General features: G+C 40.8%; 1 long non-coding RNA gene across 2 annotated transcripts in view; it reads left to right on the top strand.

Annotated features, from left to right (window-relative positions):
- Positions 1-1,608: 1,608 nt before the first annotated feature.
- LOC145555295 (uncharacterized) overlaps positions 1,609-12,865 on the top strand; it is a 57,640-nt gene continuing 46,383 nt past the window's right edge. For both annotated transcript variants that reach the window (XR_014091407.1, XR_014091406.1), the window contains exons 1-2: positions 1,609-1,778; positions 1,957-2,050. This is a non-coding gene — a long non-coding RNA (uncharacterized LOC145555295). The remainder of the gene's footprint in view (positions 1,779-1,956; positions 2,051-12,865) is intronic.

Genomic DNA, 12,865 nt, shown 5'->3' with positions numbered 1-12,865 from the left:
GGAGATATCAACAAGGTAACTCAACTCTGGTTCAACTCAGCTCTGAGTTAAATATGGCCGCGAGTACGAAAGTAATTCCATTCATGAAAGGCAGACAAAGTGAGTCGACACTGCAAAAAGAAGCTTTAAAGTGAGCATTTCTTGCCATGCATCTCTAAAACCATTAAAAATGTTATTGGACTAAAATTGTGAAGACACAATCAGGAGTCCCAAAAATCAGGAGTCTCAATTTTTAATGGGCTGTATAGTAAAGAAAAAAATCCCAGTACAACTGACAATAAGTCTAATTTAATTCTGAGCATTCTCTCAGAAATGAACACTCTGTTTAATTAAATTAAAAGTGCAGCAAGTACATTAATTCTATTAAGGGATGTTGAAATTTTGGGACTAATGGTTTTCCATAGAGGCTCATTCCTGTGTGTTCTCAGTTCTGCATTGTGTTGTGCTCTTGTCTATTGTTTCGATCTTCATTCTAGAGTTCAGCTCATTCTATTAAGGGATGTTGAATTTTTGACACTAATAATTTTCCATACGGGTTCATTAATTCGTGTTCTCGGTTCTGTATTGCGTTGTGCTCTTTGTGTATGGGTTTGAACCTCATTCTAGAGTTGGCCTTTATCGGTTTTGGTTTGTGGGATCCTTTTGTGCCCTGTTTTGTTCATTCTGTGCTTATTTACTGTTAATTAAACACCTCATGTCACCTTCACTGCTCAGGTTCTCCCTCAGTTGCATTTCATTCCACTAATTAGTCTCACCTGGTTCTCCTCCCACTCGTTCTATTTCCCAATAGTTTAAAAATCAGTTGCTTTCCAGGCCTTCCTGACCCTTTTCTCTCATTTCCTGTCCGTTGTTTACCAGTTCCTGTAAGTCCTGTTCAGCAGACATTTACTTCCAATTTCTTCTCTGTATTTAGTCCACCTCCCTCACAAAGTAGGACACAGACTAGCTTGGTGATAAAGACGGCTAGCGTGGTTAGCTGGCTAAGCTAACCATGCTTGAAAGACGAAGGAAACTGAAACAATTATCTGTTGACATCAAGTTAGAACTGGCAACATCTCATTGAATTATTTGCTCAATCACCAGTTTATGTTGCTAAGCAGTCAAATACAATGCAAATATCCCAGTCGGAGCTTTTGAATGGGATTTTCTGCACACAATAGTCTCAAAAAGGATGTTTATTATTTTTTGTGACATCGTCTTGTGAGGCTATGACCTAAACATGTTCCCAGCTGAACTCCGTTTGTGCATCTTTTAGATTTTAGCACACTTGAATGAAATGAACATTTGTTTTTTTGCTTTAGAATTACTATTCATTTTGGTCTAATGTTGACAGATGTGCGCAATTACTTTCCAGCTTCTAACTGAGCTCTTTAGAGAGACTACGGTCTGTAACTTAAGGTTTTTTTCCTGCTTTTCTCTGTTTATTCAAAATAATTCATGTTTTTTTGTCGTAGTGGGGAGCTAAGAGAGAGAAGGAGAGAAAAAAGGACAACTTCCCTGATTTACTCAAGTTTGGATTTGAGTTCTGTATAACTGCTTATAATATATATATATATATATATATATATATATATATATATATATATATATATATAATTTATTTTTTTCTTTTTCTGTTTTCAAATGTTTTCTCATATATCTTTAACTTGTCTAATTCTGTCTTGAGCTGTTGTTTCAGAAAATAATGGAGGTTCAGTTGTGATTGGATCAGAGGAGGAAGAGGAGCTTCTGTTCCAGAAACCAGCCTTTTCAAGAAGGAAACTTAAAGCTTGTTTCAGGTTCGACTCATCCTCCACTGTCTTCTTTTTGATTCAGTTTATTTATGTAGTACCACTTCACAACACGTCTTCGTAAGGCACTTTAGAAAATGTTATTTCCTGAGACATTCATGCGCAAAAAGACAATTCTTTTTCACTCACAATTTTTGTCAGTGTACTTTTTACATTTTTCATTCAGAATGACTTGGGACTGAAGTAGAACTGCATCCATTCAGCTTGACCCCTGGAGTGACGATCATCTTGGACGTGGCTCAGGGTTTTTTCCTCTTCAGGTATTTTTTAAAATAATTAGTATAACCTTAAGTGTAGATTAGTTGGAGTTACTTGTTTTCATAAAATGGATAGTGGGTTATTGATTAAATTATTAATAATTTGGAGGAATTCAAGGGGACATATTGTGCAAAATTCACATTCTTTATACTTACATTTTGTGGAAATACTTTTTTTAGTATCTTGTTATAAAAACCTTTTGGAATCATAAATCCGCAGGCACTTGTGATTCCAAAAGCACCAGGATATTTGGTCAACTGGTTTTTCTGCTATATGCGCTGGACAATAGCTAACGGAAAAGTTTTGCTGTTGATTTATCATCCAGAAGCTACTGGCTGAATTCTTGTTGGTTGTGCAGGAGGCTCCATTTCTGCTTTTCAAAGTTGTACGATTACAATCCGAGCCAAGATATTTTGCAGCGTACTTTGACTTGAATTTCATTATTGGAAATGCCATAAAACCATGAGGAATGTTCCTTTAAGTTAAAGAAGTGCAAGTCTGCACAACGGTTTGGATTAACTTGTGGCTTTGCCGACTCAGCTCTGCTTATGAAAAAGTGCTACTTTTCTGGTCATGTAGACAGTCATTGACAAATATTTCATTTCAAAAATATATATATTTTCTTTAAAAAAAAAGTTATGTACACTTGTGAATTGAGAGTAGAATCGATTTTAAAGTTCACAAGGGCATGCCTCTTTCCTCAACAGGAAGTTGGCTCTATTTCTGAAATTGTTCAAATGGATGCTCTGGCTAGGCGAAGAGGCCTGTTGTCAGACTGCTTTCCTCTTGATGGATGGGATCTGGCACAGCTTGGAACTGACATTCAAAGTCCGATACAGCCCGTAGAGAGATGGACTCCGCCGGGGTATAAATCACAACTGTTGCCGAGGCGCACGGTTAAGGCCATTCCGAGGGCCATTTCGGAGGCAAGCAAGACACTGTGTGTGCGGCGAGAGAAAATAGATATGAACTGGCAGAGACAATTGCAAAATACTTTCTTGGCTGTTGAGCACACCCAGCAAGCTCCCATTTTACCATTCAGTGCTTTGGAGAAAAGCCGGGCATCAATAGGATCGATGTGATTCAGCTTTTGGGCCCAAGGAAGATAATATCTTTACTCTGTAAGCAATATGAGCATGGGAGGCTGTTAACCTTAAATCTGTGATACATCCCAAAGTCTGGCCAAATACTCACACAGGACATTAAAGAGTGAGGGTTCAACGGCTTCGTGGTCCCTGGCTGAGGCATGGGGAACATCGTAATGTAGTGAATCCAATCATTTGAATCCATTTAATATATAATAGATACATTCCTGTCAACCGTTTCTTTGTCCTTTACCTATCTGACCTTGAATTTAGTTTATGGAAAAAAAAAGTTCTACTTTGTCCCATTTACTATTTCAGGTAGTCAGGAGTTGGTATAGTGTTTAAATTTTCAATTACATTACCACTAAGTTTATTTTTTCGTATTCCGTGTGAAGAAATAACTCTTTAGTAAACAGTCTCATTTTGTCAAATATTAAAGTTCTCCTCCTAAAACCACTTAATGGAGTGTTTATCTGTTAAAGTTCTGACAAAACTTGCTGCATCTAAGCAACTAAGGAGATTTACAAATAAGCAGAATTATACCAAAATGGAGCTCTTATTTTCTTAGGCGTCTTGGTGTGTGTTCGAACCGTGCCTCCGAACGAATGCACTCGAAATCTCTGCAAATTGCTAAAAGGACATGCCAGCTAAGCGCACTTGAAAAATAGATCTGCAAATATGTTGTGACGAACTGTGAATGCCCACAAGGCTGTTATCAGAAACTCAGAAACAATTTCACAACACATAACCAACTCTATCTGAAATTATCCAGATGGAAACCATAGCTAAAAAGCTGGGTTCTCGAGATTTTCAGACAATTTCAGCGAGCGTGATGGTAAATTTATAACAGGAGTAGACCTTCAAATAGCTTTCCTGTCAAAGCATGGCACTGCGTTGTATGAACAAAAGCAAATGTCAATGCAACGGTGTATAGCCTGGATGAAATCATATGTCCATTGTACATAAAGTACATAATTGGTCCATGTAACGTTGACCAGCTAACAGTAAGGTCTGAGACCACTTTGCGCACTAGTCAAGGCTGTAGTGACTTGGTATTCCCAATGGTGCACACTGGGATATTAGCAGAGGGTAAGAGGTTATTATTTGCCAGAGAGACCTCATTGAGAGCTGCCAGACTCCAATGGGGGCACGGGGGTCCCTGCTGAATCTTTTTCACTCCGAGTTGAGTCGACTCTTGCACGCTCCACTCCTTTCGTTTACCCCCCTCCCTCTCCGATATGACACACTTTCTCATCGCAAAATGTCAGCGGTGTCTCTGGAGGAAGCAGCGAAGAAGAAGAAGGAGGAGAGGGTGAGGAGGAAGGCGCTTGTTTCTCGTTCTCCTATAGATTAGTTTGGTGAAGTTTATTTTGGACCGCTGCTCAGACAAAGGCTCCGGTGGGAGCGAGCGGGCTAAGAGGGAGAGGAGGCGAAGGAAAGCGGCTGGTTGGGAGCAGAATATGAATACGCAACGAGCTTAGACCGAACCGACCCGGGGAGTCCAGCGTGTGCTTGAAAGGGTTTGCTAATAGGTCATTGTTCTTTATCGCCAAGATGAAAGCAGCTTGCACAAAAAAAAAGAAGAAAAAAGAGAGAGAATGTCAAGCCCACTTGTTCATTAGCATAGTTGACTATGAGCAATCTGTGTGTGCTTCTCCAGAAAGTTCAATGTTAACTTGGGGCACGGCACTCATGCAACAACCTATAGCCTTCTGGAGCTCGACGTACGAGCAAAAACCAGCACAAGCAGCGCATTCTGACATATTGTTCACTTCACAAAATGCATACCCATGTATACAAGCGTGCGTGTGTGCACACAAATACAGCAAGGGCGCTAATGTAAGTCTGACTGTTCTCTCAGCCTTAATGGTGTCAGCAATGGCTCCCACCGTGAGACACAAATCTGGTGGCACTCATCATCTGGTGCTCCCATCTGTCAGCCCAAGTGTGCCTCACTGAGAGAAAATGGAGTATTTCTGTGTGTGTGTGAGTACCGAGGCTACATGAGACACATACTGCACACATGGTTCTTTCTATATGGATTACAAACATATCAATGAATAATTTGACGTGAGTGTATCCAGAGGAAGATGGGGGACTACATCTGTGTGTTTGTGTCTGTTTCTCTTTCGCCAATCTCCCTCTGGTCAAGCTAGGCAAATCTGATATATAATTCAGCACTTTACATAATGCAGCCTGCCCTAGTTTGGAGAAATAAAGACTGATAACCTCTTAATTCTTTAACACGGCGGCACACACGACGGCGCTCGCTCCCTGGAACAGACGCAACGCGAACGATTGCGGGGGGGGGGGGAAACAAATCCACTCAAAGTGAAATAGGAGGGGAGTATTCTGCAAGATTACGTCATCTGTTGTTTTGTAGGAGGAAAGTCATGCAGGGCTGAGATGTTCTTTTCAAAACACTTGGGGGAATTCAAAATGGGTACAAGTGATGCTTTCAACAACTGAGGAAAAGAAGTCTTTTATTTGATATACAAGTACAAGAATTACTTTCCATAGGGTTGACGCCAATGAAAGAGCTTTATCCTCTGATAGAGATGCAATAAGCACAATAAATGTGTCTTATGAGTGGTAAATAACGAAACCAGTAAGTCATTTTAAAAAATCTCAACATTGTAGATTTCTGTATCTCAGGAACAATGTAGATAAGGGGTTGATTGTTACATTGTACTGAAAAGACTTAAGGGTTTGGGAAGCAAGCCTGGAGCGACGGAAATAAAATGACAAACTGACACAGGAAAACAACGGGATCAGTAAAACCAACTAAACCTGGGCAAACATTGAAAATGAAGGTCATAAAAAAACGCCACGAAACATCAAAATCCAATGGATCATAACAGAACCCATTCCAGGGGGTGGAGGGGTGACTCAGATCAAGCAGAGGCCTACAGAGATACTCACGGGCTTAGGAAGCTCTACGCAGCCGCTAGGAGACCGACCCGGAAAGAGACGGTGTCCAGTGCTCACCGCAGTTGCATCAGTATGGAGGCGCTCAGAGAGCTCAGGAACACGGTTCAGTTGGAGAACACCACAACAGTTACTTAAAGAGGCAGAGCAACCTCAATCCCTTTTGGAAATCCCCAGAACAGCCACTGGGAGGAGGATTTTCTCTGCTTTGAGCAGCAGGAGCAACAAGCAAGATTCCCCCAACAGAACTTTGGCTTGTGTTGTATTTTGACACCATTTAGCCGTTGCTTTAAGACTGTAACTTTTTCAGTTCATGTTTTTTTAAGTTTCTTGAAACAAACTGAAAATGCCATTAGCAATTGAGGCCCCAGTCAACATATTTATCTTCTGCTCCATCTTTACCATCACTTGAGAGCAAAAAGTTCAGAAAGTTGAATTCCACCATTTGGGAAGACTGACCCCAAACCCAGAGCGACTGACCAACATATTTATTTGGCTGCGTTTAATGGGTGCAACCCACTCAGTTAATCAAACCTGTTGATCCACAAGAAGCTAAAATGAGATCTTGAGGTTTCTAAACCAGACACCTTTCTCTCCACGACTACAACACATGCGGGATTAGGGATGACAGGCAGTTCTGGTGGATTTGGTAACTAATCTGAAGTATTTTGAAAGCAGATTTCTGTTTTTAAGGGGTGCCTCAAAGACTTACCTCAAGTTTTTCATTAATATTTATCATTTAGGACAATAGCTGCTTGTCTTTACAACGCTTTAAAGCTTTTATCTTACTCGTATCATTTAAAAATGGTATTAATGCACTTTCTGGATATTACTTAACATTTTTTGACTTTCTAAAATAATTGTTTATTGAAGTGGCATGGATTTTTGTTGGATATATATTGTACCTTGTACAGAAGAATCATGTTCCTTATAAAGCTGTGCAATATATGATTTCAACAAAGGTGTTTCCCAAACGACTGAGTGTCAGACGTTGATATAGTAGTGATGTTTGTTCTTTTGTTCATAAAAAGTGACTCCTGAACTTTTCCAATTCTGTTTTCTTTGAACACAATTGCCGCTAAACTGAAATGTGTGCACATATTATTTTCTCATTAGGATCTGAATAAAATATTTGATTAGTGGTTTAGCAACAAGAGGTTACCCTTTCTTTCTTTCTTTTTTTTTTTTAAGCTCACCAGTCTTATCGCTGGAGAAATGCAGGCTGGACAACCTAATTAAACTGAATTAGGAAGCAAAATTATGAGTCGCTTACGTTTTGAGATTCAGACCCGACGCTTCAGGGCTTGTTTCCAAGGTAACCTATTTACTCTCTCCTGACACGTCATCTTTATCAGAAGCTACCAAACAAACCGGTAGAATGCATTAAGCACCGTCACCACACGAACCGATAAACAAACAATTGTAAGATGTCAGGTTTTAATTAAATGTGGTGCAATAATGATTATTAAAGTTAGTGAATTTGCTTGCATATGGCACAAGATGAATCGTAATAGTTTAATTGTTATACAATCAAGCATCTATTATTTTTTATCGTTACAATATACCTTGAACTGATTTACAAGACGCCTAAGGCAAAGCAAGTTGATTTAAATGGCTTATTCCTGCAGTGAGGGAATTAAAAGTGCTTTGTGTTGAGAAAAAAAAAAAACATACAATACATCATGGTGGTATAATAAAGGAAAGTGATGAAAAATTGTAATAAAAAAAAGATGTTCCAGTTATTTATTTAAAGGAAATTAACAATGAATAATTAATTTAGACGAGGTGTATTATTGGAAGTAAGTTTTAAAATAAAGACATGTGGATAGTGTAATGGATTGAGGTTGCCATGATTTTTTTTCCCCGTCTGTGTCATTTTAAAGTCATCTGTATCTTACCAAAATAGAGTTTGTGTAACATATAGAAGCTTCCCTAAAGCGGTTTATTCCAGCTGGAGCATCTTGTATCATGCATGACAGCTAAACTCCATTTTTCCTTCCCCAGAAACCAACATGAATGTGATCTAATATCGTGCAAGCATATAAACACAGCAATATCTTTGATAGACTTGCACTCGCTGTGCACACATTTGGCTGCTTTGGGGGCAAATCCACATATGGGCCTATAATCTGGTCTCAAGGTGTTTGGACTTATCTTTAATTCAGCAGGAGAACTGGTCTGCCAGCTCCTTGATTGCATAAACCACATTATCCCTCCACATTGCATTCCTAATGAATGTCCACCAGGCAGACAGAAATGTGTGCATGTGTGTTCAGCAGCCAAAAAGGGAAGGTATGCGAGCACTTCCGTATGTACGTGCGTGCCCGCCGTCCGCCGCGCGCACGCGTTCCGCCTCGTCTGTGCGAGGTTCATGGACACACGTCGCCACGTTCCCTGGCATGTGTTGAATCTTCATTATGTTTAGCCGCGGGGCACAAAAACAATTTGTATCTTCACAAGGTGATGTAGCCGCTAAATGGAATCTTTTGGTGGGGGCTACGACTCCTTCTACCCTAACTGCTCCCACCTAGCCTCGCGACGCTAAATGGTTTATCATAACGACAGGATGTTAAATTGCCCTCTGAGTGCGTCGGCTCGCATCGCAATGACTGCATAGTCAAGACGAGCTCATCGGGGGGAAGAGTCAGGCAAGGATTTTGTAATCAGCATCCAGTCTGTTTTTGTTCATACTCATAGGTCTCAGGTAGAAATTCATATAAATCATATAAATGCAAGCCTAATGCCGGGTGTACCTCTGAGGTAAATCGGTAGCTACATCAAAGTAACAGGGAATGCATTAGCAGCTGATGGGTTTCATTTTAAAGCACGAGGCCCCCATGCCTTTTAGAAGTCTCGTCGCTAGAGCTCAGATGTCACGTCGCATTTGGTTTGAGTCCCCTCGATATGTTGTGATAGGCTGCCATATAGCAAGGAATAAAAAGGCACGTCAGTCAAGTACAAAAGAAATATTTCACAAGGGAGCTTGTATTACAAAACGGGCACTCACGGTGTCTACAGTTCAGCAGATGTCCCTCCTGCTACTTCTTATTTCCCAAGATGGAAAAAAACACTTGGAAATTTCCGGTTTGAAAAAAAAAAAAATAGTTTGATCAAGTTGTTGGGACTATAAATGGAAAATCTGCCTCCTCCGACTTGGTGGATGTTAACTGGAAAGGTCCTGCAGCACCATCAGTGATTGTATGACCAAGCTAAGACTTGTGTCACTGGCTAGGAGATTAGTTGGTCAATATTACTCTGAGATCATCAATTTTAATTGTTTTCTGATTGATCAATGCAATGGTTGGTTTGCTGAATTGTTTGTTTTATTGATTGACTGATGGTTATTTTCTGGGTTGATTAAAAACTGACAAATTGGTTGGTTGCTTTATGATCGTGATGGGACTTTCACAAATGCACCAATTGTATTGAATTTCATTTTACCCTGAATGACAGTACTACAGTGTCAGTTAATGAGAACTGTAATTAATTTTTTTTTGCAAATTTGCTTAAGTCTGCTCACATGTTGCAGTAACTATGAATCTGTTTGATTTTAAAAACATTGTTTTTTTAGTTGGTGAATGAATAAAATACATCCCTTATTGTTTCATCTGCTTTTTGCTCATTGGCTGATGTTCATAGCTGATGATTGCTTACCATCTGTCCATTAGTAATAGCTCAGATGGGGATTTTTGTTTCTGTCACAGCAACATGTAGTCATGTCAAAGTAAAGCAGTAAATATTCATCACTCTTCATTGTATATGCATATGAGGAATTGGACTGAAGCTTCAATCCAGTAAGGAGACCTGTTTCAAGGGTGGTTTCCCTCTGAGGACATGAAGCTGGAAAGTTTTTTTCTTTTTGTGGTTGAATATCGGCGTCTTTTGCTTTCCCATTCCTCCATGTCATGCTCCAGATGATGATTTTGCTCATCTCTGGGTATGATGATGCCCCACAGCATTCTTAAGAGGAATACAGCAATCAAGAAGAAGTGTAAGCACGTGTGACCGAGTTAGCATTTGTGACTTGAACTTGATTTGGGCAGCCAGTGGGCTAGATTGAGCGGAAGAGCGACATGTGTATTTCTTTGGTTGATCAAACAGCGGGGGTGCACGGTTGCATTCTGGACCATCTGTAGGGATTTAACTGGATAATCCATGAGCATGTTTACAGACTTTGTGGCTTGGTACAAGCAACATGCAAGAACAAACGTGCCCCCTTTAGAACGCAGGAAAACAGAAGTCGCTGCTCTGCCTAAATAAACTGGCTAATGGTTTTCAGTAAATGTGACTTGTAAATATTTGATCGGCTATCATAAAGATACTAAAGTATCGAGCTGCAGGTAATGGTCCGCCATGTTGGAAATGAACTGCACATCCATCGCCGTGTAGTTACTGATCATCAGCCTTAACCGATTCCACTCTGGTGTTTGCTAAATTCTCATTTCATGCTTTCGAGAACAAGCCCTAATTTCCCCCAAGTCCTCGAACACAGCCACCCCCTGGAGAGACGTGTTCAACATTAATGCAATTATTACACAGGCATATGCTGCAGTTGTTATTTTGGCACTGCGAGGCCGCACGGGCTAATAGGCCTGTCTGTTGCCCAGATGCTCATAAGAAAGGTTTTGCTTTTGCATATGTTTGTGTACGTGTTGTGTTAGGGGGGAAAGGAAAATAAAAGGTGCTCAACAGGGTAATCTGATAGCAGCAGGTGTATGGGAGCGTATGGTGCTCTTTTGAGCCGATTATAGGTTATTTCCTCCTTGAAAATGCACATATGTATACGCATTTCGATGTAATGTATTTCCTTTGTGACGCAGCTGTGAGTGCTCCAACGTGTTCATGCACTGAGAAGTGAGTAGGCGGGTAGGGTATGTTCTCTGGAAACGAGAGGACTTTCTCTCACATGCATCAGCGCATTAGTCGCGTTCGTTCCATCTCTGAAGCGATGGCCAAATCGAGTCCCGTCGCCCAGGCTGCCCAGCTTGTGCATGTTGACAGTAACCTCCCACATGTGCACTCCCGGCCCAAGGTGACGCTTTTACGAAGCGAGCGAGCGAGCAGACTCTCGCGGACACGCAAAAGCCTCTCAAACACAAGCCTGAGGTGACACAGATGACAGCTCAATTCTGAATTAGTCAGCCTGACTGTGTCCTTGCCGAGACATGAGAAGGAGGCGGTGTTTGGTGAGCATTGTCAAAAGTGTGCGTGCGTGCGTGTGGGTCGTTCAGTTTCAGTTGGTAGGAGGTGCAAAGGTGAAGAAATAAGCAAGACAGAGAGAAAAGGAGGGAAAAAAACAACAGTGTGTGAATCTGTGAGTGTGTGTTGTCTTTCTCAGAAGTAGCCAGCGGGTGACAATTAAGAAAGTCTTAATTTCCCACTCTGGGAACGTTCCTGTTGAATAACAAACATCCTCGTCACTGAGCTCAGCTCGGCATCTCTTGATCTTCTGAATTGTCCACGTTTTTTAAATTTTTTTTCTGTCCACTCAGAATATGCTCCTGCCACAGGGAGCTTTCAGGTGATGGGCAACGCAGTCTGGCCGCCATATGTCACGCATATGGTGGACATTCTGTGACCGTGAGGTGCCAATTTCTGAAAAAAAAAAAAGTGTCATATCTTTGTTATTAAGTATTAAAATGTGTGAGGGTGACTCCAGTGGCACTCGAGAGATGACTTTAAAGACTCCTACGCTCGTGGAAACGGAGAGTTTCAAAATATAGGCAGCAAAGCATCCAAACAATTCCTTAATTTGCAACTTCTGTAACAAAAGACTATAATTACATATGCTGAAAATGGGAAATGCAAGCAAACATGGCGTTCCAGTGTTGCTAAGCACATTATGGGTCAATGTGGTAACCATGTCTGCTTTGCTGCTGAAATTTCCAGCACAATCATACTAACTGTTTAACTCAACTAGAAAATAATCCAAGACTCATTTTCATTTACAACACCAAACTCTTTAAAATCTAAAGCTGCTTCTGTCATTATGCCAGTCAAAGTCAAAATCCAATTTGAGATGGCCAATACAGGCAAACATTAAGAAATTCATTTTAAACTTGGGAGATGAGAAAGGCCAGGCACCTGGAAGGAGACTGTTGTAATTTCAGACATTTTATTGCATCTCATACTCAAATTAGATTGTGGAAAGCATTGTTTTAATATAAAACTAATTCATCCTTCGACTATTCGCTGCACATGTGAGGAGCCGCGCTGTCGTGACGGAGAGCGAAGCCCCGGAGCCGCCGTGGAAACAGTGATACAGAGCGTAATGACGGCGCACATGGTGACTTTACCCTGATATGTGCACATTTTCTGCTGCTCAGCTGGAAGCGAAACAAAACCTCATTTGAACCCATGACATCATCGTCTCCAACTTGAAACTCATGCAGCTTTGAGGCATGTTACAAATGTACTGTAGACGATGAATGTTCTATTTTCTTTCTTTTTCTCTTTGCCCCCAAAGTAATCACCACCATCATAGGACCATGATGCTCTTTGCTGTAGGTTACACAGCCTCAGATCGTTAAACACATCTCTTTCTTGCATTATTCTTCGACCGGGTCTGACGGTCCGTCGAGGGCTTTATCTTGACAGGACATATTTCAGGAAGCGGTGTTCGTCTATCTGTTGTGCGCCGTTTTTTTACAAGACGAGAATGAAAATGAAAGTTTGATGTGCGTGGAGAGCTTTTCAAAGCTTCCCTTCCCTGTCAGCACTAAAGGTCCACTAAGCCGTTTGAGCTTAGTAAGCAGATCTGTCAAAACTATTAACATTTGTGGATTAGTTTAGAAGGTGAAAAAA

Source organism: Poecilia reticulata, chromosome 2 (genome assembly GCF_904066995.2).
Source record: "Poecilia reticulata chromosome 2, P_reticulata-male-v2, whole genome shotgun sequence".
Lineage (NCBI taxonomy): Eukaryota > Metazoa > Chordata > Actinopteri > Cyprinodontiformes > Poeciliidae > Poecilia > Poecilia reticulata.
Note: the sequence above shows the minus strand (reverse complement) of the source record. Positions and strands in the feature narration are given on the sequence as shown.